This window comes from Schistocerca americana, chromosome X (genome assembly GCF_021461395.2).
Source record: "Schistocerca americana isolate TAMUIC-IGC-003095 chromosome X, iqSchAmer2.1, whole genome shotgun sequence".
In the NCBI taxonomy this organism is placed as follows: domain Eukaryota; kingdom Metazoa; phylum Arthropoda; class Insecta; order Orthoptera; family Acrididae; genus Schistocerca; species Schistocerca americana.
The window spans coordinates 542,197,664-542,223,288 of record NC_060130.1 but is presented as its reverse complement, the minus strand read 5'-3'; the positions used below and the strand labels follow the sequence as shown (position 1 = coordinate 542,223,288).

At 41.3% G+C, this 25,625-nt stretch overlaps 1 protein-coding gene across 1 annotated transcript in view; it reads right to left on the bottom strand.

The window, feature by feature from the left end:
* Positions 1-24,531, bottom strand: part of LOC124555773 (serine/threonine-protein kinase GL21140-like) — a 208,353-nt gene extending 183,822 nt beyond the window's left edge. The window contains exons 1-2 of the mRNA XM_047129821.1: positions 24,095-24,531; positions 23,544-23,962 (exon numbers count right to left, since the gene is read on the bottom strand). The gene's annotated coding sequence lies outside the window, so the exon portion shown is untranslated. The remainder of the gene's footprint in view (positions 1-23,543; positions 23,963-24,094) is intronic.
* Positions 24,532-25,625: the final 1,094 nt, after the last annotated feature.

Genomic DNA, 25,625 nt, shown 5'->3' with positions numbered 1-25,625 from the left:
GTCTGGGGCAACATTAGATAATGCCCAGCTCTCCAGTCCATCCTTGAGGATATCAGTATCCTCAACTATTAAATCCCTATCGGAAAGGATGAGCACTCACTGATCCATTGGTTTTGCTGCCACATTCTTTGATTTTGATTGACTTGTCGTGTGACTTTTAACTTAATTATGGGATGAGTTGGTTGCATTGATAGAGAGGACTGGGCCTGTGGTGGTGTGCAGTGATATGTTGCCAGGGTTCCAAGTCTTCTGAATCGTTTTGGGGGTCAAGTGCGGTTTTCCCCCACAGGTACATTGACATGAGCATGCACTCTTACTTCAATCTGTGGTCTGGGTTAGTGTTGAGGCATCGTGCTTGGGGATTGACTTCTTAATGGGGACAATGCAAAAGAATTAGCAAACACTACAGGTTGCATAGCTTTGAAAGCTGTTTTTAGCTTCATCATACGATACGTGTGTCATAACCTCCACCTGCTCAATTTTCCTTTTCTCATTATAAATCCTGCAGTAATAAAAATAAAGAAGAACAACACAGAAATTATGTCCAAATATTTGAAAGCCCACTAAAACATTCCAGTTGAGTCATGTGATGCCTGTGACGACATTGGATGGCATGCTGCTCCTACTGTTGTGTAGCTCATTCACAGTGACACCTCGTTTTCAAATTTATGTTTCGGAAAATGGGTTACAAATGATGTATAGTACACAATGTACAAATAAACCTATAAAAACTCCTGAAAAATGATTTCTGAGTGTTCAAAGGAATGAGAAGATGTATGGAAAGTGGTTGCAAGTTGCCCACAGATATCCAAATGAGGCAGTCATTACTGTGTGTGTGTTTCTGTGAGGATCATTTTGTTGTAAGAAAATACTTCATAGAAACATGTTGTCACTTGTAGTGTAATAGGTATCTTGCTGGGCTTCTTATGCAATGCTCACAACATCGATCCTCATTTGGAGCAAGTTTCATTTTTTTCTTCCACTTCATGTTATTGTCTTCTTAAGTTTACTGTATTCATAATACTGTTATTTAAGAGCTATAAATTCTACATCACATTAGATTTTAACATCTATTTTCATTTATTAGCTTCATTTTACATCTCATCAATATGACATGAATCACAAGGATGGTGTTAAGGAACTGTACTTCATAGCTGATGTAGCTCTTGCTTTGAAGAATCTGAGAAACATTTTAACAATTACTGCCACATTGTTCTTCCCAAATAAGTCATTTAAGACAATAATTTTCCAATATCCCAACTGAATGTATTGTGCCCATTGTAAAGCTGTGTCATCCCAACAAAGAGAAAAAAATGAGCACTGCTTGGAACCTACAAGAAAATGCAATAAGAAGACCAGGGCACTATGATAGAATGAAAGTTGGTCCTGTTTAAACACCTTTGAATCAGTTTTTCAGCAGCAGTTAAATATGCAGTAAAACAACAGATACCACCTGGTTATAATTAAAGTGCAACTACTTACAGAAGTCCAGTGTGAGCTGTAATTACTGTATTGGATCGAAACTTGGTATATGTAACTAATGCATCAATGTGGAACCAATTTACACTGGAAAAAATTAGTTCCATTTTTGGTCACAAGGTGCAAATCTGGCACTGTGAAAGCAAGAAAGATGTATTTAAATGTTTACATATGTGATGGATCAGGAAGGGGATGTGGGCAGAAAAGATCAAACAAGTGAGAAAGGCAAAGTTGATTTTACTATTAACCATTGCTTACATAATTTGTTCAACATGAGCACCAGAGATGCTGCATCCATAAAACAATGTGATCAACAGCTGCTCACAGTAGTATCAGTTACATGAATGCAGATCAGGTGATCTTACAGGCCATTCATCTGGAAAGCCTCTGGAGATAACAACATACATGGGAGATTGCATTAAACAGATCTTCCACTGGGCAAGCAACATGAGGTGTTGCCCATGTTGCATGAAAACAGCAGTTTCCACATAGTTGTGTTTTTCCAAAGCAGGAATAGCATGGTGTACAAAGAGGTCTTGATAATGTACAGATGTCACAATACACCTGACAGGCCCTGTGGGTGTATTATCTAGAAAGAAGAATGGACCAAAAACAAAAGCACTTGTAAATCCACACCACATAATCACATATGGCCAATGCAATGGTTCTTTGTGAAACACTCACTTTAACAGCACCCCCAAATTTGGCAGTTTTGTGTATTCACTGTACCCTGTAATGTAAAATGTTCCTTGTCACTTCATAGAATGTTGTCCATCCACAAGTAATCATCTTTTATCTGTGCCATAAACCAAAGAAAAAATTCAGAATGCTGCTGCAGATGATAAGATTTCAGTTGCTGAACCATCTAGATCTCGCACAGGTACCAGTGTAAAATAGCCCATATAAATTTATGTAGTGTTGACTGTGGGATAGACAATTCTTGCAAAACTACTCAAGCACTAGCACTAACACTACACGGGGCATGTGCTGCTTGGTCAGTTATAGCAACAGCAACCTCGTCAATAACTTCCATCACAATAAGATGTCATCCTCTTCCAGGTGCCAGCCACCCAGCTCACCTGTGTTTTCGAATTCGAATTTCTTCATCATCATCATCATCATCATCATCATCATCATCATCATCATCATCATCATCATCATCATCCTTATCCTTAAACCATTAAATGAAAGTGGGCCTCTCCTCAGACCTCTCAGCCAGTGGTATTCTCGCACTGTGGCATTGTAGTTGCTCCCATTCACATAAAACAGTTTCACTAAAAGTGCATGCTCTCTTCTTAATAGACACACAGTTCACCCATATTTTGGCTTGACAAATGAAAGTGTGAATATCACAATGTCTTACAAACTGTGTACAGTGCCAGATTTGAATCTGGTGGCCAAAATTGGAACTTATTTTTTTCCAGCATAAATCAGTTCTGCATTAAAGCATTAGCATATCCACCAAGTTTCACTGCCATATGGAAATTACAGCCCACACTGGACCTCTGTGAGGAGCTGCACTTTAATTATAACCACACGGTACTTTAAGGTTCTGTTGCGTCCACCACATATTTTATAGATGTAACATTTTCCAGTGGTTTAAATTTATGACCTGAAGGAAGAGTAAAACTGCAATGTATAAAGCTGTTGAAGGAAAACATGATGACACTCTGCAGTTGTGAGAATATTGACAAAAATGATATTTGAATGTCATAATAATTTGGAACAACAACCTGAACCATATTTCTAATATAGGAAAATAGCCTATTTCCACAGACAGCCCCTTCTGTTATACGCCATAGTGATATGGAGAAATTTTTTATGTTAGAAGCATCACAGCATTTGTCAGTGGCAGCAGTTATCGCAAAATACTCTGTCGTTGCCTGGGTGACATTTCTGGCCATTTTGTGGTGACACCCCTGCTTCAGCACAGCTGCTACGGGTAAATGACTGCATATACCAGAAATTCTCCTTATGGCTTCCCATACTTTTGTAGAACAACTGGAACGACTGATAGGGTCTACGAACGTGTGGCCTGATAATTTCTAGTTCTCTTTGATTATCCGCAAAGCTTTGGCTCTCACTACTTGAAAGGCTTCAAAGTGGGGCACCACTTAAACTGTCACAGAGCCATATGTGTGACTTGGATTGCCATCAAGGTATGGACTGCCCTCTTAAGATGACCTGACTTCAGGATGGGTAAGTCAGTGAAATAGTGGATCATGTGTGATGAGGTCCGCCCATTCATGGATGCTGACTGGAATTTCAAACACAGCCAGCTGGCTTAACAGTGCCAAGTTAGCTTTGCTGATCATGCATCTTGGCTACTTCCTTTCAAGGCTTATATATAATCTATTCCACTATCTACAGGATTACACACAGTTCTGCACTAACACACACTATGTTATCAAAAGTATATGGACACCCCCAAAAACATATGTTTTTCATATTAGGTGCATTGTGCCATGACCTACTGCCAGGTACTCCATATCAGCGACCTCAGTAGTCATTAGACATAATGAGAGAGCAGAATGGGGCACTCCGCGGAACTCACGGACTTCGAACATGGTCAGGTGATTGGGTGTCACTTGTGTCATAAGTCCGTACACAAGATTTACACACTCCTAAACATCCCTAGGTCCACTGTTTCCAATGTGATAGTGAAGTGGAAGTATGAAGGGACGTATACAGCACAAAAGCGTACAGGCCGACCTAGTCTGTTGACTGACAGAGAGCGCTGACAGTTGAAGAGGGTCGCAATGTGTAATTGGCAGTCATCTATCAGATTCCAAATGGCATCAGGATCCACTGCAAGTACTATGACAGTTAGGCAGGAGGTGAGAAAACTTGGATTTCATGGTGGAGCAGCTGCTCATGAGCCACACAACATGCCGGTAAATGCCAAACGTAAACACTGGACGTCTGAACAGTGGAAAAACATTGTGTGGAGTGAAGAATCATGCTACACAATGTGGTGATCCGATGGCAGGATGTAGTATGGCGATTGCCCGGTGAATGTCATTTGCCAGCGTCTGCAGTGCAGACAGCAAAATTCAGAGGCGGTGGTGTTATGGTGTGGTCGTGTTTTTCATGGAGGGGGTTGCACCCCTTGTTCTTTTGTGTGGCACTATCACAGCACAGGCCTACATTGATGTTTTAAGCACCTTCTTGCTTCCCGCTGTTGAAGAGCAATTCGGGGATGGTGACTGCACCTTTCAACACGGTCGAGCACCTGTTCATAATGCATGGCCTGTGGCGGAGTGGTTGCACAACAATAACAGCTCTGTAATGGACTGGCCTGCACAGAGTCCTCACCTGATTCCTACAGAACACCTTTGGGATGTTTTGGAATGCCAACTTCGTGCCAGGCCTCACCAACTGATATCAATACCTCTCCTCAGTGCAGCACTCTGTGAAGAATGGGCTGCCATTACCCAAGAAACCTTCCGGCACGTGGTTCAACATATGCCTGCAAGAGTGGAAGCTGTAATCAAGGTTAAGGGTGGGCCAACCCCATACTGAATTCCAGCATTGCCGATGGAGGGCACAACAAACTTTCAAGTCATTTTCAGCCAGTTGTCCAGATATTTTTGATCACATAGTGTAGGTTTGATGTGGCTTCTTTTTTAAGATTAAATTCAAAAAATTACACTGTCTCAAAATAAACGTGAAGCACCCAGAAGACCAAGTCTGATGACAATGCAATATTGTACATATCCACTGCAATTGCAAGTATTTTTAAATGACTGGAGTTGTAATTCTCTGTGAAAGGTATAACAGTCACCAGTGCGCATTAGTGCTGTTTGTGTTTAGTACTGTTACCAGACATGCTAGGGTATATAAGAGGCACGAACAGCCTCACATGTTTGGTAATCACTGTGAAGCACAATGTGGCACTGCATACTCTTATGAGACAGTTTGAAAGGGGCTAATTTGTGGGTCTCCATATGGCCAGCTGGTTAAATTGTGCAACATCTGGATTTGTGAGGCAACTGAATGTGACTGTGAGCCAATGTTGGACTCCATGGGTATGTAAGGGCACGCATACTCATCGTCAAGGTTCTGGGAGACCACTTATCACCATCACAAGGGAGGACCGCCGTATTGTACACTAAATACACTGTAACCCCTTCTCATCTACACCTACCATCCGTTAAGTACTGGACTCCCTGAAACATTCCGTGCCATTGTGCCCCATTGTCAGAGACAAATAGTATGCAAAATTGGGAATAACCATCCCATGCACTGGCTGCAGCTAACACCATAAAACAAATGGCTGCATCCCTAGTGGCCAAGTGGTCCCATGACCAGGACGCATGGACTGCTGATGAATAGCGTAGCATTGTGTTCAATGATGAACCACAGTTCTGCACTACCCTGAATGACCATAGTTTTGTGAGTATGATGGCAACCTGTGTTCCCTTTGTTCCAATGTTCTGGAAAGCCCAGTAGTGTTTCTCCTAGTTTCATGGTAAGGGGAACCACTGGGTATAACTTCAAGCAATGGCTGGTTGTGGTTGAGGGAACTCCAATGGCACGACAGTACATCACTGACATCCCGCGTCATCATCCATTACCTCTCATGTGACAATATCATGTTGCTGTTTTTCAACATGACGATGCACATTGATTCTTACACCATCTCTTGGTCAAGAATTATATGTAGAACCATGGGACTCAGGTAGAAGAGATTTTGGCTTAGTAGCTTCCAATTACCTAGAGTAGAATAACACCTTATGCTCAGACTGAAAATGATTGCAAGATTCACAATTTCCAGAACTGACACATGGCATGTGCTGTCACTGCCAGACACCACACTTGCTAGGTGGTAGCCTTTAAATCGGCCGCAGTCCGTTAGTATACGTCCGACCCGCGTGTCGCCACTATCAGCGATTGCAGACCGAGCGCCGCCACACAGCAGGCCTCGAGAGACTTCCTAGCACTCGCCCCACTTGTACAACCGACTTTGCTAGCGATGGTTCACTGACAAAATACGCTCTCAATTGCCGAGACGATAGTTAGCATAGCCTTCAGCTACGTCATTTGCTATGACCTAGCAAGGCGCCATTACCAGTTACTATTGATACTGAATCATGTACCGTCAAGAGCGACATTCACCATTAATGGATTAAAGTTAAGTATTCCACCAGCTACGTCCGTTTTTTCTAAATTCTAATTTCCTTGTCCTGTTCCAGACCTCACACTAGCCTGTGTGAGCTAAAACGTATGCCTTTCGGCTTCCTCTAGTAACCCGGTGTTGGCTCTCCTGCCAACCACAACATTGGTGACGAGGCAATACCGTGTTCTTAACTATACTGCCCTGATTTACTTGTGTAATGGCTTCGCCACCATCTCCAGATGTACTGTCCGAATTTTATTGCTTACAGAATCAGCAGACGCAGGCCTTACTGGATGCCCTTGGACAGCTCGTCCAGGGTCAACGTGCGATGCAAAACGATGCTGCAGCCGCCGCTCCACCGCTAACGCAGCCACAACACGCAGTTGCACCAACTTTTTGTCCTTTTGAAGCTGCACTGGAAAGCTGGACGGAGTGGTCACGCCAATTTGGATTCCATCTCGCCGCCTACAGAATTCAAGGTAACGAGCGGCAGCCGTTATTGTTGTCTTCGGTCGGCGTACAAACGTAACATGTGATAGTCAAATTATTTCCCCGACACGACGTAGCAACTCTGTCCTATGACGAAATTTTGTCTGCATTAGATGCATATTTCAAAGACTCAGTCACTGTAGTTGCCAAACGGTATACCTTCTTTCATACAAAACGTACGGCAGGTCAGACTAATAGGGAGTGGGTTGCAACCTTGCAAGGCCTTACTAGGGATTGTGCTTTTGAGTGTCAATGTGGACTCCCTTATTCAGATACTATGGTACGTGATGCAATTGCACAGAACGTTTCTGATGTTCGTATAAGGGAACAGATTTTGAAACTAGTCAATCCCTCCCGTCACCAAGTGATGGACATATTGGATCGGCAGGACACACTTGACTTTGCTCAGGAATCATTTGCAACTTCGCCACCCGTGTGTCAGGTTAACCGGTCCGCCGGGCGAGCTGCACGGAACAGTAAACAGCCCTCACGCCCGGCCGCGCCGCAGCCGCCAGGCTCACAGCTACGTGTACCGCGCCGACAAGCAAATGCAGTGCTAAAATCATGCCCGTGGTGTGCTACTAGACATTCGCGTGAGAATTGCCCGTCACGCCAAGCTATTTGCTTTTACTGTAATAAAAAAGGACATGTTCAAAGTGTTTGCCAGAAAAACCTCAGATCGGAAACTTGAAATCGTTCCAGGCCCTTTGCTTCATGCCGGAATCAAAAATCGAACCAAGGATACTCAGGCTCGCGAAACTTCACCCTTGGAAATTCATATAGTCCATTCCACTCCGCCCAGTGCCACTCTCTCTAACAGTGACTGTGTTCGTCGCACAAATAGTGTGCGTCGACATTGCCGGAAATCCCGTCAAGTCGCAAGTGATTTTGTACCAGTGTCAGTTCACGTAGCACAAGACAGTCGCTCTTGTCGTCAGTAGGACAATAAACTTTTTGTGGACTTGGACATTAACAGCAAAGTGATACCATTCCAACTCGATACCGGGGCTGCAGTTTCACTGATCAATCAAGACACTTACAAACTGCTGGGCACACCTCCATTGCATGCCGCAAATGTTAAGTTAACTAGCTATTCAGGTCAAGCGATCCCTGTGTTAGGACAGTGCAGCCTTCTTGCAACATACAAAGGACAAACAAAACTTGAGTCATTTTACGTCCTTCGTTCTTCTTCTGCAGTGAACTTGTTTGGTTTTGATTTATTTCAGTTGTTTAACTTGTCTATAGTAAATCAGGTCCTATCAGTGAACCAGACTGTGCCTTCAGACAGTGTTTCTCGTCTATGTGAAGAATTTGCAGACATTTTTGCACTGGGCCTCGGTTGCGCTAAGAACTATAAAGCACATCTGGAACTGAAAGTAAACACGCAACCGAAATTTTTCAGAGCGCGCAATGTCCCCCACGCATTGAGTGATGAGGTCGCAAAAACATTACACGATTTGGAATCACAAAGTGTAATTGAACGTGTGCAGGCTTCTCTCTGGGCATCACCCTTAGTAATGTTGCCAAAACCTTCCGGACAATTGAGACTTTGTGTGGACTTCAAGGCAACAGTTAATCCACAACTAGTGATTGCAACTTTTCCTTTACCCCGCCCGGAAGATCTTTTTGACAAACTGTGCCCGGGTAAATATTTTTCAAAGTTGGACCTAGCAGATGCGTACTTGCAAATACCGGTGGACGAAGAATCCCAGCGCGTTTTGGTGGTTAACACACATCTTGGTTTGTATCGATTCAAATGACTGCCATTCGGGTGTGCATCCGCCTTTGCATTGTTTCAGCAATATCTACAAACTGTGCGTCGGTCCCTACTGCAGCAAACTATCTGGACGATATTGTGATCTCCGGAAAGATGGAAGAAGAACATTTAGCGAATCTCAGAACATTATTTCAGGTCTTGCGACAAAATGGTCTTCGCTTGCGGAAGGACAAATGTGTGTTTTTTGCTCGTGACTTGCCCTACCTGGGACATGTACTCAATGCCCAAGGCATAAATCCCAGTCCTGAGCACCTCCGTGCCATACAAGACATGCCTTCGCCGCAGAATTTGAAGCAGCTACAGAGTGTGCTGGGAAAAATTAACTATTATCACAGATATGTGCCGCATGCCTCTTCGATTTCAGCTCCACTTCATCGCTTACGCCGTAAAGGTGTTCCGTTCGTCTGGACGACGGAATGCGAATGCGTCTTTCGCCAGTTGAAGTCGGCGTTGCTTTCCAATACTTGCCTTACGCCATTCGATCCCCAGAAGCCCCTTTTGTTGATGGTGGATGCATCGGATTTCGGGATTGGTGCTGTGCTTGCGCACAAAGATGGATTGCACGATCGCCCTATTGCCTTTGCGTCCAAAATGCTCTCCTCTGCGCAAATTATTCACAGATCGAGAAAGAAGCATTGGCTCTCGTATTTGGTGTTACAAAGTTTCGTGATTTCTTGTATGGTTGTCACTTTACCATCATCACAGACCACAAACCTTCGACATCGCTTTTTCATCCGACCAAGCCTGTACCTCCACGTACAGTGCAGAAATTCAATCGCTGGTCTATTTTCCTCTCGCAGTACCGCTACGATATCTTGTATTGGTCCACTGCTAAGCACGGAAACGCCGATGCGTTGTTCCGTTTGCCTGTTGCCGAGGATAGAGCATTCGATTCCTCCGAACTTGCTCGCATGTTCATTGATTCGGAAACCGATGACGTGGTCGAATCGTTTCCGATTGATTTTCATCATGTAGCTACAGCCACAGCTGCCGACCCTGTCCTTGCTACCGTTCTGCGTTTTGTTGCTACGCAATGGCCCTTGTCAAAGTCATGGATCGGGGATCCGTTGGTTCGCCGATTTTTTGCTCACCAGGAGAGACTTTTTGTACGACATGGTGTTTTGCTGTTGCACTCTGATAATGATCAGTCCAGGGTCGGGGTCCCACGTTCGTTACAGTCCTCTGTCTTACAGTTTCTCCACCAAGGACATTGGGGTATAGTGAGAAAGAAACAACTTGCTCGTCAGCACTGTACTTGGTTCGGAATCGATGCCGCAATTACGAATATGTGCTCTTCTTGCATGGTGTGTGCCAAACAACAATCAGTACCACCGCGGACATTCTTTGCGTGGCCAAAAGCCACTTCCCCTTGGCAACATCAATTTTGCTGGTCCATTCTGGAATGCTTGATGATTGGTTTTGGTAGATTCATTCAGTAATTTTCCTTTTGTTGTCCGGATGTCTTCCACGACGTCATCTGCCACCATCCAAGCGTTATCTGCTATCTTTTGCATTGAAGGTCTTCCACAGACTATTGTTTCCGACAATGACCCACAATTCATGTCCGCAGAATTTCAGTCATTCTGCAAGGCCAATGGTATTCAACATCTGACATCCACGCCGTTTTCGCCACAGTCAAACGGTGCCGCTGAACGATTGGTCAGGACTTTCAAGTCACAGATGTTGAAGTTGAAAGAGTCGCATTCTCGGGAGGACGCGTTATTGCTCTTTTTGTCCTCGTATCGCTCTCAGCCGCGAGATGGTCGCTCGCCGGCTGAGTTGCTCCACGGTCGCCCTCATTGAACCTTGATGTCTTTGCTACATCCGCCGCATCAGGGTCCTGTGCAGCGGCAGACACCTGCTTTTGCCCCAGGCGACGTCTACTACCACTAATATCGAGGTTCACGGCGTTGGCTCGAAGGGCGTATTCTTCGCTGCCTCGGCCGTGCTATGTATCTGGTTTTGGGGGCCTCTGGTGAGGTGCGTCGGCATCTCAATCAGCTGCGCCTCTGTCGTCGCACAGGATCTGCCGCTCCCCGTCTGCTTTCAGCGACAGTGCCGTCCAGTCAGTGCCCTGGGGACCCACCTACTGGCTCACCTCGGCCCCAGGTATTACCGACGCTGCCTTCCATTTTGCCCCATGGCGACGCGCCGCCGCCACCTGTTCTCCCGCCGGCGACACCCGCAGTGGACGCGCCAATGCAACCGCCGGGCGCCTCCCTGGGTCACGCACCGCCGATTGCTTCCCGTGACCAGTTGTCATCCGACATGAAACTCTTGCCCGCTTCGGACCATATGTCATCTTCACCTGTCGGGTGCCCCGGCCCCATGGAAGTCGACCCTTTGGCCCCTCCTGTCTCTCTGCGGGCGCATACACCGCATGTTGGTGTGCACCCTGGAGCAGGTTTTCAGGCGTTTCCTAGCTCCCCGCGGTCCGAATGGCAGGGTGCGGGTTGCACAGCCTCGCCTGTTGTTAGGCTCCCCACCTCGTCGCATACGTCAACATGGGGTTCTCCCCACGGCGGGCGGAAGCCTTATACCAAAACCGTACGCCGATTTGCGGGGGAGGAATGTGGTGTCACCGCCAGACACCACACTTGCTAGGTGGTAGCCTTTAAATCGGCCGCGGTGCGTTAGTATACGTCGGACCCGCGTGTTGCCACTATCAGTGATTGCAGACCGAGCGCCGCCACACAGAGAGACTTCCTAGCACTCGCCCCAGTTGCACAACCGACTTTGCTAGCGATGGTTCACTGACAAAATACGCTCTCATTTGCCGAGATGATAGTTAGCATAGCCTTCAGCTACGTCATTTGCTACGACCTAGCAAGGCGCCATTACCAGTTACTATTGATACTGAATCATGTACCGTCAAGAGCGACGTTCACCATTAATGGATTAAAGTAAAGTATTCCACCAGCTACGTCCGTTTTTTCTAAATTCTAATTTCCTTGTCCTGTTCCAGACCTCACGCCAGCCTGCGTGAGGTAAAACGCGTGCCTTTCGGCTTCCTCTAGTAACCCGGTGTTGGCTCTCCTGCCAACCACAACATGGCAACGGTTGATTTATTATAGAACTGTGATATTACTGATTATAGCAACATTATAGTAACTAAAAGGGCACGTGATGTCCTTTTATAGTTTCTTATGGGAAATTAGGGCAGCATTTTACATCAGCCAGGATACGACTCTCACAATTTTATCTTACATTGCACCGTACCCCAAAAACAACAAGTTTGGGACACTGTCTCCCATTAAAACTGAATCAGTGACACACACTTCACCTGTTGTGGCTAGCGTCAGGATGAAGCAAGATATTAAAGAAAGAGGTCTGTTAATTGTTGGCATTTCCAACGTACACTGAATAATGATACCCCTTATGAAAACGGCAGCAAAAAAGGAAGCACATTGCAAGGAGTTCAAGTGGGGATTCCAGCAACTGATTGGAATAATTATACTTTGTAAGAGATGGATGTGAAAAGAGATCTTGACAGTTTAATTTCTGCAGCAGTACAATATAAGTGATATCACCCGAAATTGGCAACATCTATAGTATATTATTATGGAGTAATAGAACCAGCATCATGAAAGTGTATTCAAATCTTTAGTCCTGAGGACTGGATTCACGTGGCCAAGAAATCCTTTCATGGTTGTCAAAGTAACACACACTGAAATTTCATCCAACTAAAAAAATTGAAGACATTATAGTCCACCCCTCCCCCCCCCCCCCCCACCCAAAAAAAGGAAAAAAAAATGAAAAAAATAGAGAAGAAGAAGAAGAAGAATGGTGAACGTCATCCCCATCATGATGTTATAGATGAAGTACACGAGGTTTGCACAAGAGGTGTCTTTGACACTACAGTTTAAAAAAAAACCTTAAGTCCAGATATTAACATCTCAAAAGCAACTATGTCTATGAAAAATTTCTAAATCTGTTAAGAAGCAAGACTCATTGTACAAAACTCCAAGAAAGGTCACACCGAGGCAAATAAAATGAATACACTTTCACTTTTACCATTTCTTCCTTCAAACACACACACCTATTGCAAAAGCCTACATACAGAAACTGTCAGTAGGTCACAAACATACCGGGTGATCAAAAAGACAGTATAAATTTGAAAAATGAATAAATCATGGCATAATGTAGATAGAGAGGTACAAATTGACACACATGCTTGGAATGACATGGGGTTTAATTAGAACCAAAAAAATACAAAAGTTCACAAAATGTCAGACAGATGGTGCTTCATCTGATCAGAATAGCAATAATTTGCATAACAGAGTAAGACAAAGCAAAGGTGATGTTTTTTTTACAGGAAATGCTCAATACGTCTACCATCATTCATCAACAATAGCTGTAGTCGAGGAATAATGTTGTGAACAGCACTGTAAAGCATGTCCAGAGTTATGGTGAGGCATTGGTACCAGATGTTGTCTTTCAGCATCCCTCGAGATGTCAGTCAACCACGATACACTTGAGACTTCAGGTAACCCCAAAGCCAATAAACGCACGGACTGAGGTCTTGGGACCTGGGAGGCCAAGCAAGACGAAAGTGGCGGCTGAGCACACGATCTTCACCAAACGACGCGCGTAAGAGATCTTTCAAGTGTCTAGCAATTTTTTTGGTTCTAATAAAACCCCATGTCATTCCAAGCATGTGTGCCAATTTTTACCTCTCTATCTGCATTATTCTGTGGTTTATTAAGGTTTCAAATTTATACTGACTTTTTAATCACCCAGTACTTGAATGAAGAAATCGCAGAATCACATAATGATGTATCTCTCTTTGATGAGACCATTTAAAGCTTAATTTTGCATTATTTAGACTATTTTAAGATACAGCTGTTGTATAAGAAAAAATGTTTCCACTATCACAGTGTCCTATTCCTTTGATTGACATTGTGTGAAAAGTATTTCAGGGCCAACGTGGATCACATCCCGTTAATTCTGGTTTACACAACTGTAGTAGTTCTTGAAGTTTCAAATTATCACTCACATTTAAGTTAGTCTTCATATTTCGACAACAAAAAGGAAATTATATTCTACATCACTGTAGTATTCAGCTTGTGTCAAAGAGCTGTAAACTTGGCACCAAACTATAATTTATGGACTCTATCCACTTTAGTTCTGAGTGCCTCACTATAAATACCTAGAACAAGAAACTATGTCATGTACTTTTATGAAAGCAGGTCACACTGCCTACAAGTGTAGCAGAAATAATTTGCAAAACTACCATCAGATATATTTTGGATATTCATCTGTTGTAAAATCTTCAAATGTGTTCTGAGCTCAAACATAATGAGGTATCTCAACCATAACAATCTCTTTAATGCCAACCAGCATAGATTCCAACATCATCTCACAAGGCATTTTCAAACCATGGAATGAAGGCATTAAGATAGAAGCAGAATTTCTTAATTCCTTGAAGTATTTGACTAAGTGATACACTGATAATCAACGAAATATCATGATGTGGTTTTTCAAACAAAATTTGAAATTGGATTCAGGAGGGAGAGTGCATGTCATCTACAATGAATAGTCACTGGCAGATGTAAAAGTAATTTTAGACAAGCTTCAGGAAAGTGTACTGTGATGGTTGCTGTTCATGTTGTATATTAATGACCTACCAGATAACATTAATGGTAGCCTCACTCTCTTTTTCAGATATATATATATATATAATGAAGTAATGTCCGGGAAAAAGCTGCACAAATATTCAGTTAGATGTTGATAAGTTTTCAAAGTGGTACACAAATTGAGAACTTCCTTTAAATGTTCAGGAATGTGAAATTGCGTACTTCACAATTTTTGCCCCTCTTCTCCTTTGATGATTTCAATATCAGTGGGGGCTTGTCTGCCCTAGTTTCAGGGGCAAATGAAGAATGTGAAGCTCTATGACCAGCAACCTGCGGCTTCATCAGCCACTGGCTGGTATCTGGTTGCAGATTAGCAGGATCCTGGGAGGGAAATGTTCTGAAGGACGGACCCCTTCCTGGTGAGAGACGGCTGAGGTGGTGTTGCTTCTCTATCTGGGGGTTGGTTGGGAAGGGAAGTGGTTGGGGGGGGGGGGGGGGACAATAGTAGGAAGAGGGCCCTCAACCACCAGGAGAGTGGGCGTAGACAAATGGCCCCAAGGGCTTGTTGGCATAAAAGGCATGAAGGGCAACAGTACTGTCACAAAAGAGGATGACTGTCACGATCCAAACAATCATATTTCTTCTTGGCCTCCAGATATGCGAGTTGGTCGGGAGTCTTGTATTCTTGGATTTTCTTTTCTCTTTGGAAGATGGTGCAGTCCGGTAAACAGGAGGAATGGCACTCTCTGCAGTTAACACAGTTGTTTGTGTGTGTGTGTGTGTGTGTGTGTGTGTGTGTGTTTCTAATGCAACTGATGTCCACAATCCCTAGAGATGGGGCTGGGGTTACAATGCAAAGACATGAGGCTGAATCTCAAGACGTTTGAAGCATCACGTGGAATTGGGAATATATGGTTTCGCACCATATCTCTACACCATCACATTGATTTTTTCAGGCAATGAATTGTCTTGAAAGGCCAACATGAAGAAATCAGTATAAACCTTATTGTTCTTTGGTCCCAGTTGGGTATGATGGACAAAATGCACATGTCGCTCCACCACATTGACACAGAGCTCATCATTGGCCTGCGGAAGGAGGCTGAGGTGGAAGAAGATATCCTGTACCATAATGAAAGTTTCACTCTGCAGTGGAGTGTGGGCTGTTATGAAATTTCCTGGAAGATTAAAACTGTGTGTCAGGCCAAGACTAACTCGGGTCCCAAGTTTGAGTCTTAGTCCGACACACAGTTTTAATCTGCCAGTAAGTTTCATCCTGTACCATATTGAGAGTGTTATGAGGTGTGATATTTACAGGGATGTTACCCCTGAAACTACCACAACCAGAAAGAAATTCAATGGTCGTTGCAAAAGAAGACATCCTGAAGTAGTAGTTTTGGGATTTGTCTGTGAGAGGAAGAAGAATGGGCAACTTGTGCCTAGTGACACCGAAAGAAACAAAGCAAAAGAGGTTGCTATAGTTCTTAATATACCAAGGCAAGAGCTTAAGGCCAGTCATGGATGGGTTGATTGCCACAAGATTCCACACAATTTTGAGAAAAAAAGCCTCAAGAATTTCAGCAGTATGTCACCACACTTCGGAAAGAGAAGAATTTTTTAATGACCCAAACAGGCAATGCTGATGAGACATCAGTTTGGTTTCAAAACCATCAAAATATCTGGGTTTTAAAAGCAGCTCATAACTGTATGCTGGTAATCAAAGTAGATGGATGTAAATTCCCCTTGTTCTTCAAGTGGAAAACAAGTCCCAAGACCCCTAAGCTGTTCCATAATGACGATACTGTTCGATATCAAGATAAGGGATGGGTACCTAAAACTTTAATGCTTGAATGGTTCCAAAAAGTAGGGAAACTGTCCTAGTGGGCTTTGCCAATATTGTCTTGATGTATTTCATGGTCATCTCACTGATGACTTCAAAAGAAGATCCACAGCTTAGCCAATGACCTTCTCATTATTAATGGAGGAATGACTTCTGTGTTACAACACCTTTATGTTAGTATAAACGGACCTTTAAAAGGTTATGCTCAGGAAAAGTAAAAAACATGGGTTGTGAACCAAACTGTGAACTAACTCCGACAGGAGAAATTAATTTGTTGCACCCTACATTATTGCACACAGGGTTTTAGATTGCCTGGAAAAGCATTGAAGCAGAAAATGATCATAAAATCATTCAAGAAATGCTGTATTTCAATTACTCTGAAGATGATGTGCTCAGGAATGATGTGAAGGATGATGGGGAAAGAGCACATGAATCTGTGTGTGATGCAGACTCCTCCGAGGATTCCAGTAATGATGACATTAGTTAATAATGACGACCAATGCCTGTAATTTATGGTACGTTTGTTTGCTAGTCATGTAGGTAATCCAGTTAGACATTCTTTTTTTAATAATGACTGTATCACTTAACAATAATTGTTATTTTGATAGTTCATGTTGCGTAAAGTAAATTTGGCCTAGCAGTGATGCACCAACAAATTTTCTCATGATTTTAATTTTTAAAATTGAAGTATACAACACATTTAATGGCATATTAGATTCACATAAATATGGTATATGCCCCATGAACCACAGACATTGTCGAGGTGGGTTGGCTCGCATGCCTCCACGATAACAAATAGTCCAACCGTGAGTACATCCACAACAGAGGGGTATCTGTGGAGGGTTCAGACAAACATGTGGTTTCTGAAGAGCGACAAGCAGCCTTGCCAGTAGTTGCAGGGGAAACAGTCTGGATGATTTACTGATCTGGTCTTGTAACATCAGCCAACATGACCTTACTGTGCTGGTATTATGAATAGCTGAAGCCAAAGGGAAACTACAGCTGTTACTTTTTCCAAGGACATGCAGCTCTACAGTATGGTTAAATGATAATGGCATCCTCTTGCATGAAATATTCCACAGGTAAAACAGTTCCCCATTCAAACTCTGGGTGAGGACTACACAGGAGGATATCATCAGGAGAAACAAAACTAGCGTTCTACAAATTGTAGCATAGAATGTTACAAACCTTAATTGAGTACACAGGCTGGAATTTTTAAATGGAAATGGGCAGTTTGAAGACAGATATAGTGGGGTTACAGTACGCTTGTTTGCCCACTGCTTGAATACTGCTCAGCAGTGTAGGATACGTATCAGATAGGGTTGATAGAAGAGATAGAGAAGATCCAACGGAGAGCAGCGCGCTTCGTTACAGGATCATTTAGTAATAGCGAAAGCGTTACGGAGATGGTAGATAAGCTCCAATGGAAGACTCTGCAGGAGAGATGCTCAGTAGCTCGGTATGGGCTTTTGTTGAAGTTTCGAGAACATACCTTCACCGAGGAGTAAAGCTGTACGTTGTTCCCTCCTACATATATCTCGCAAAGAGACCATGAGGATAAAATCAGAGAGATTAGAGCCCACACAGAGGCATACCGACAATCCTTCTTTCCACGAACAATACGAGACTGGAATAGAAGGGAGAACCGATAGAGGTACTCAATGCACCCTCCGCCACACACCGTCAGGTGGCTTGCGGAGTATGGATGTAGATGTAGATGTAAACATACACAGTATAACCAAGTGCAAGTGTCTGTTGTTTACGAATATCTGCATCTATACTCCGCACACATCACTTAAGTGCATGGCAGACGATACTTACCACGTTACCACATATCAGGTGTTTTTATCCGTTTCATTCACATATGGACCACAGGTAGAATGATTGCTTAAACGCCTTTGTGTCTGCTGTAAGCAGTCTAATTTTATTTTTGCTGTCTGTATGGGAGCAATATCTAAGGACTGTTCCTAGATTGGGTCTTCAAACTTGGTAAGGAGGATTTTGTGGGATATTTGATTTTTATCTCCCAGTTAACCAATAAGTCACAAGTCAGTTACATCACTCAAATACCTCTGTGTGACAGCTAAGAGCAACATAAAATATAATTTTATAGTGGGAAATACAAATGACAGTTCAGTTCACTGGGTAAAATCTGTGAAGATGTGCGGTCCTATATTAACAGCAGCAGCTTACAATACTCACATTACTAACTGTGAACTACTGTTCAGCTCTCTGAATTTTACTGGCCCATAACAGCTGACATATTTAAAAAAGCTCAAACAACTACATGATCTGTAACATTTTCCTTTGAAGGATATAATACAGTCATAAGTATATACCACAAATTCCACTGAGACATAAATGCAAGAAAGTAGTTGTGAATCACATCTTTTTAAAATCCAAAACTGATCTGCACAAGTCATTTTTCCACTGCAAACCATCTCCAAATAGAATAGAACACCATCATTTTCACTTTCAACAGTTACTGTTTTATTGTTCTCTTGCAATTTCAGCTTTTGAGCGATGACACAATAGAACAGTTACAGCTACAAGCAAAAATAACATCATTTAAAGGATTTGTAGAGGCTGTGGACCCATATTATAAGAAGAAGGTGACCAGCTTGAAGCTGAATTACAATCTTTGAGCAGCACAGTAGTATGCATTACAGAGCACTGGTTACAGGTGATTAACTGCAGCATACACTGCTAACATCATATGAATTTTCCAGTCACTACTATAGGTCAACTTTAAAAATTGGGGGATTACGTATCTGTATCAAGGGTGGCACACATTTTAAAGTTAGAGAAGTCTGATAACAACTGGCATAGATAAACATTTTGAATTGGCAGCCACTAAAGAAACGAAGCTAGATGTATATAAGCAATTAATCATTCTGTGTGTGTATGTCACACATAACAGTAATGTGGACACTTGCTTCAACAAATTAAGTCCTGAAAAGTGTCTCATCCCCAAAAAGACTAACATAATAATATATGGAGATGTGAATATTAATGCAGGTGTTGGGGGTTCAGTTAGTGATAACTTCCCACACCTTTTGAGCACTTTTGGCATTGCACAAATGGTAAACACTGCTAAATGGATTTTTTAAAAAAAGGCTTAAATTTTAGAAAATGTACTTAGGGATGTTGACAGGGAAAATTGTAGACTATTTATATGAGATCTTGGCATTTTGAATCAGTATTGTCTGATGATAAAGCTGAAGACAGGTTCAGTGAGACCTGCAGAACTTTTAACAGGCATTGGCAAATCAACCATGTGTATACAGAAGGCAATGTCAATGCTAAGTCCTCTAAATTCTGCAAATTGTTTAAATTAATTTTTGAGGAGACATTTCCAAAAATAACCATTTCTAATGCAGCAGCTAAGGAAAATAGATAGGCAATTGTGGGTATTCGAAAGTCCTCAATGACAAATTTCTCAAATCTTTGCAAAAGCACTGCACTAATCCACAGTTTCTTGAGTATAGTCACAAGTACAATAAAAACATGTGAGTGAGTTCTGATTGCAAAAATCATTCGATGTCAAAATGATACATAATGCAGAAAATACAAGAAAAGAGGTGGGGTTTGTTATAAAACAAGAAACGGGGAAAGGCATAGAAGTATAACAACATACAAATCAAAGTCTTTAGGAATTCATAAAAGTTTTTAATGATTACTTCTCTGGTACTGTGAATAAGCTGCAGCAAAATCTGCCTAAAACCCATGTAGCACCCACAATGATTTACACAAGAAGGACACTAATGCTGCTTCTCACAGCTGAGCTTGAAGTTAGGAAAACAGTACAGCAATCCCAAAAAAGACGTCAGAAGGCATAGATGAGGTTCCTGCCTCAGTTCTGAAGGTGTGATTCAACGCCCATAAACAAACAAGTCCTTTAGTTCAAGTGTTTTACCAGAGTACCTAAAGCATGCACAAGATGTGCCCTTACAAAAGAAGGATAATATAGAAAAAATTAAAGATTATGAGCCATTTTCAGTGTAGTCCTCATTCTCAAAAAGTAACTGAAGCAACCACGAAAGAGAGACTGAGAAGTTACATGAATAAATACAACCTCTTTAATGAAGCACAATTTGGTTTCAGAAGTGGAAAATGGCAATACTGGCCATTAGAGGGGCAGTTTCTTAAACTTGACCAAGGCATAAAACACTATTGGGCAAGTTAGAAGTGCCAGGTATAAGAGGAACAGCAAACGAGTGGTTTCAGTCTTACTTGGAAAACAGGGTGTGAAAGGTGGACACTGCTCACAAACCTGTTGATAGTAAATTTTTAGTAAAACAACTGTCTAACAAGAAGAACAAACATAGTTGTTTCTCAGGGTAGTGTATTGGGTCCAGTTCTGTTCTTAACATATAAGTGTATAAATGACTTCCCAGATGGTGTAAGAAACGGAGAGAAAGTTCTCGTCGCCAATGACAGCAACGTCATAGTCACCAATGAGACATCAAAACGCCTATTAGGGAAAAAAAAAAGCATATCTCAAGAATGTTTACAATTGGGCAGCATGTAGTAAATTAACACCAAACATGAAGAAAACGAACAGTATGGGCTTCAGCATAAAGAGGGGAAGCATCCCCAACACTTTATACATAAATGATAATTTTATGGACTGTGTAACAAAAACTAAGTTTTCAGGTATAAACACTGTCAGCTAACATGAACAAACATAAAAACATACTGGGAAAAATAATGTCACCAGCATGTAATGCTCTTAGGGAGTTATCATCAGTCTGTAATAGCTATGGTCTTGTGGCAACATACTATGCCTACATACACTCAGTTCTTAACTAACGGTTTCTTTTCTGGGACTCAAAGGCACAACATATGGACACAGTTTCTAAACTGCAGAAAAAGGTCATAATAATAACTGGAAATAGTAGTCAGGCTCATTGTCAAGAGCTATTTAAAAAGATGAGCATCCTTTCTTCACCAAGTGAGTACATCTTCCCATCTGCGGAGCATATCAGGGAAAACATTATTAAATACTGCACTAATAATCCTCTACATAACTATGTCACAAAGGCCAGTTTAGACTTACATTTGCCCAGGGAAGAAAAAAAAAAAACACTCAGAACAGCATTTTACAACAGGGGATAAAACCGAATAATAAACAACCAAATGAAGTGAAAAAAGATTACTAAAATACAACCGTTTAAAAAGGCAGCTACAACATTCTTCACAAGGAACGCATATTGCACAATTATTAAAGATTATTTAGAGGACTCAGTAGTGGATATAAATGAAAGGGGATAGCTACAGCACCTTGTCACCTTTCAGTGCACGATTATGGTTTACTGCTTTCACAAGGATATCCTGCCAAAATTTAAAATACATTATAGTCATGTCCGTTAATTCAGTTTACAAGTTGAGACAATGAAGTTGATTCAAGGGCACAACAGTTGTGTTGTTTGTCATCAGCGGGTGTCCTCCAAGTGTGTACGGCGGTGAAGATCAAAATTATGCTTTTGCTTTGATTTTTCTCACGAGGCCCATGAACCTTCCAAAAATAATTTTACAACTGCTGACTACCTGCCCCCCCCCCCTTTTCATCACAAAGCACGTTAGGTATATTGTGAGTTGTATAATTTTGTCTACTGATTTGCGTTGTGCTACTCTCGCAAATTCTGTATCACTGAGAGACGGTTCTTGGATGACTAAAGAGAAATAAATATGTTTCGACAACAGAATGTTCATTACATCTATCAGAGTGGATTCCACATCCAACTTGTTGGGCAGATTCTGAACAGTGCACAAAATTTTCCAAACTTAAATGTTTTCTGCCTACAAACAAATGACAGCCATCAACCCTGTGAGTTGCAACAGCAGCAAAATCTACTGATCCCATGAAATAATAAATGGGCCTGTTATGTTTGTTGTTAAACAGGGTCAATATACTCCAAGGGTAACAGTCCCAGCAGCAAAGTTTCCACAAACATGTTACTTTAATTATACACAAAACAGGAAAATAATTGTTTTCACAGCTGACAATTACTGTCTGGGGAGACAAATAAGCTTCTATAAAGTGGCTAGTCTTGTGGTAGAAGGCATTACAGCCAGATATTGAAATTTTGTAGGTTAGGTAATTGTGAATGGAGAGCTATGTAATCTCATCCTCTAACCAAGTCGTAACTGATGACTGCAAACCTTTCTACATATATGTGGCAAGACAATTCACTGTTATTGTCATTATTGGCAGTATTTCTTAATCATCATCCTACAATGTTGATATTTCCTTTTGTTTCTTTTTGATGCTCTTACATGCAAATGACTTTTTCCTTAATATGACTACTATTTTATTTTCAATATGTACACTTTCACTTAGCCACGAATTTATTCACTGCAAAGTTGTGCCACTCCCTATATACTGCTACACCTTTATAGTTAATGAATTATTTAGAGGCAATGTAGTGTAACACAATATATCATTCCTATTGAATAATTCACTGCATTTTCCCAGACACAATTCTCTGCAACTTTGTGCTCAATTACTTCAAGAAGTGCTACCTTAAGCTGTAACGTGTTACAAACTTGAACAGCAAATTGTGTGTTACAGGAAGGGTGCAGGAATCATTTACATATTAGCCTAGAAAGTAATGACAGCGTCATGTTTGAATTTGATTCTTTGTTTATATTTAAGCCATTGAAGTAGTGATTACAATATTTGGTATACAATTCCAAAAAATACGGAACTTGCGTTTCCATATGATATTTTTAAATGAAATCCTGGCTTCTTTGAATGCTCTGAAAGGTTTTACCGTAATTTGGTAACCCAAAATTACTGTATTTTCTCCTAAAATATGTCATATATAAAAGATATTCAAGAGAATGGTTTACGGCAACTCACATAATCCGTTGTTCGTCAAATTTTGGATTCTCTTCGTTCACAAAATGTACTGCCAAGCGAAATTTCAAGTGTTGGTTTGCCAAACACTTAACATTGATCCCTCTTCCTCTTACACAGCTTTAATGTCAGCATTTAAAAACTTGATACAACAGTAAGAAACTGTTTAATAATATAGCGATAGCATTTTGTGTTTCCCAACATGAAGTGGCTTTTGGTGGAAACTGGAAGTGTTACGATGACATGCTATCCACCCGTCCGCCCCACCCGTCTCTCTACAGACTTCTTACCTACGGCAATGCATTTACTCTCAACATTTCATCTACCGCACACAATTTAGTAAGGCTAAGTGTCGAGCGAATTTGCTTCCGATTTTGTTTTTCCTTGACAGTTAGTTGTCTTACCTGAAACGTTGTGTCGACTATGTTGTTTAATTAAATCCGTAGAAGCTAACAGTATACCAAAGACAATTATTGCACTCGCACAAACAGCGATTTTATTTCTGCCATGATTCCTTGTAATAGTAGCAAAAATCACATATATTTTTACATTTTACATGCACACTTTACCAAACTTTCTGAATGTAACAATCTCGAATTGCCGCTGTTACCACTAAGGTTAACAACGACGCCGGCTCTATGCAGCCAAACTGAAAACATATGACACACGAATTCAACTTACAAACATTCTAAGATATTACTATTGACTCGTGTACACTGTCAATAAATTTATTGTTGCAGTTTTAATCCTCAACGTTCAGTCAGAAGTGGTTACAATGCTTATTTAGCTAGTTCAAAACTTCACGAGCCGATTGTTGTTGTACCTGCAAAATAAACAGCAACACAGCTCATGAAAAACACATTACTTCTACCTCCCAGTCCACAACTGTAACGAAATTGTCTAAATCACGTGGATATATGGCTACCTGATATTAACTTACAAAATCGAGAATTACCTTTTGTAGATGTCTTCTGTACGTATAAATATGAAATTTTCAAAACAACTCAAAGATTATCATTAATCTCCGATTCCGCATAAGAGCGTAACTAGAAGTTTTTTAACTTTCTCATATGAGCGAGACGTTAAGCGTATGACAGTGTGGTCGAAGATCTACGTCTTGCCAAAATTATGTACGCGTGATATGTCGCATATACGGAAGAATAATTTTGCCACCAAGGCAGCAGAAGAACACATTAGATGAACGTTTGTAACACGCTGGGACCAGTCACGTCATCGTCAAGAAAAGTACCAGTCGAGTTCCCAAAACCATAATACTCATGTAGAAAACAAATCGTTTTAAAGTACCAATCCAGTTCTGAAAACCCAAGTAGTCATGTAAGAAACGAATCCTTTCCTAATTTTTTGTAGGCGAAGCACTTTGTTACATTCCTGTTCAGAGTGGAGCATGCATGTTCTGAAATGGACCTAGATTACTGTAAATGACGTAGCTACTGTCGGCATAAACTACTTTAAGGCGACACTCGACGCGGTGGCTGGCAGGAGCGACCATACAGGCATTTTCCATTTACATCCACCAGATGTCATTCAGCTTAATTCATACTGTTAACTTTTCAACTAGAATAGCTAATGGCTCAAAGACGGCCGTTGATAATATCTTTATAGAAATTTCTAATGAACAAAATTAAACAATGACATTCCATTTGCTAAGTGTTAATACTGGTCAGGATATAAAATATGCTAAATCTGTCTTCAAGAGGTAGTCAGTGGGGCAAAAATTAATTGTTTTAGGAAACTCCTGGAAGACGTGAATTGGAGTATTGTATGCAATTCTCATAGCGTGAGTGAGAAATGCAACACTTTATTAATAAACACCCGTAACTTATTTGAAAACTGTTTTCCCCCAAAACTAAGCCATACTAGGGCAGTCTATAAATAATCCATGGATTACTCAAGGAATAAAGGTATCCTTTAAGACAAAAAGAAAACTGTATCTATTATTCAGAAACAATAGTGATGTTGATGTTATACCATATAACAAAACATACTGAAAAATATTGATGATACTAATACGGACATCAAAGCAAATGCATTATCTGGGAAGAATAGTCGCATCAGATATCAAAATAAAGACAGTATGTGATATAGTGAAGGAAGAAACTGGTAGATCCAGAGATGAAGTGGAGCACACACCATTAATATTAAAATGATACACAGGCAACAGATGTTTGCAGTGTTGCTGAACTTTTTAATAAGCACTTCATAACTTTTACTGAAAAGGTGATACTGCCTGTGAATATCTCAGACCAGTCGTTACAAATATCTAAAATAATATGAGTGGGACCCTAACAATACCAGTAGAAGTAATATCCACCGTAAAATCCATAAAATCAAAAAATTCTAGTGGCTATGGTAATATATCAATAAAGTTGATTAAACAGTGTGCCTCTGAGTTTAGTTACATTTTAAGTTATTTGTGAACCAGTCTTTTATCAGTGAAATATGCTGAAATTAAACCTTTGTTTAAG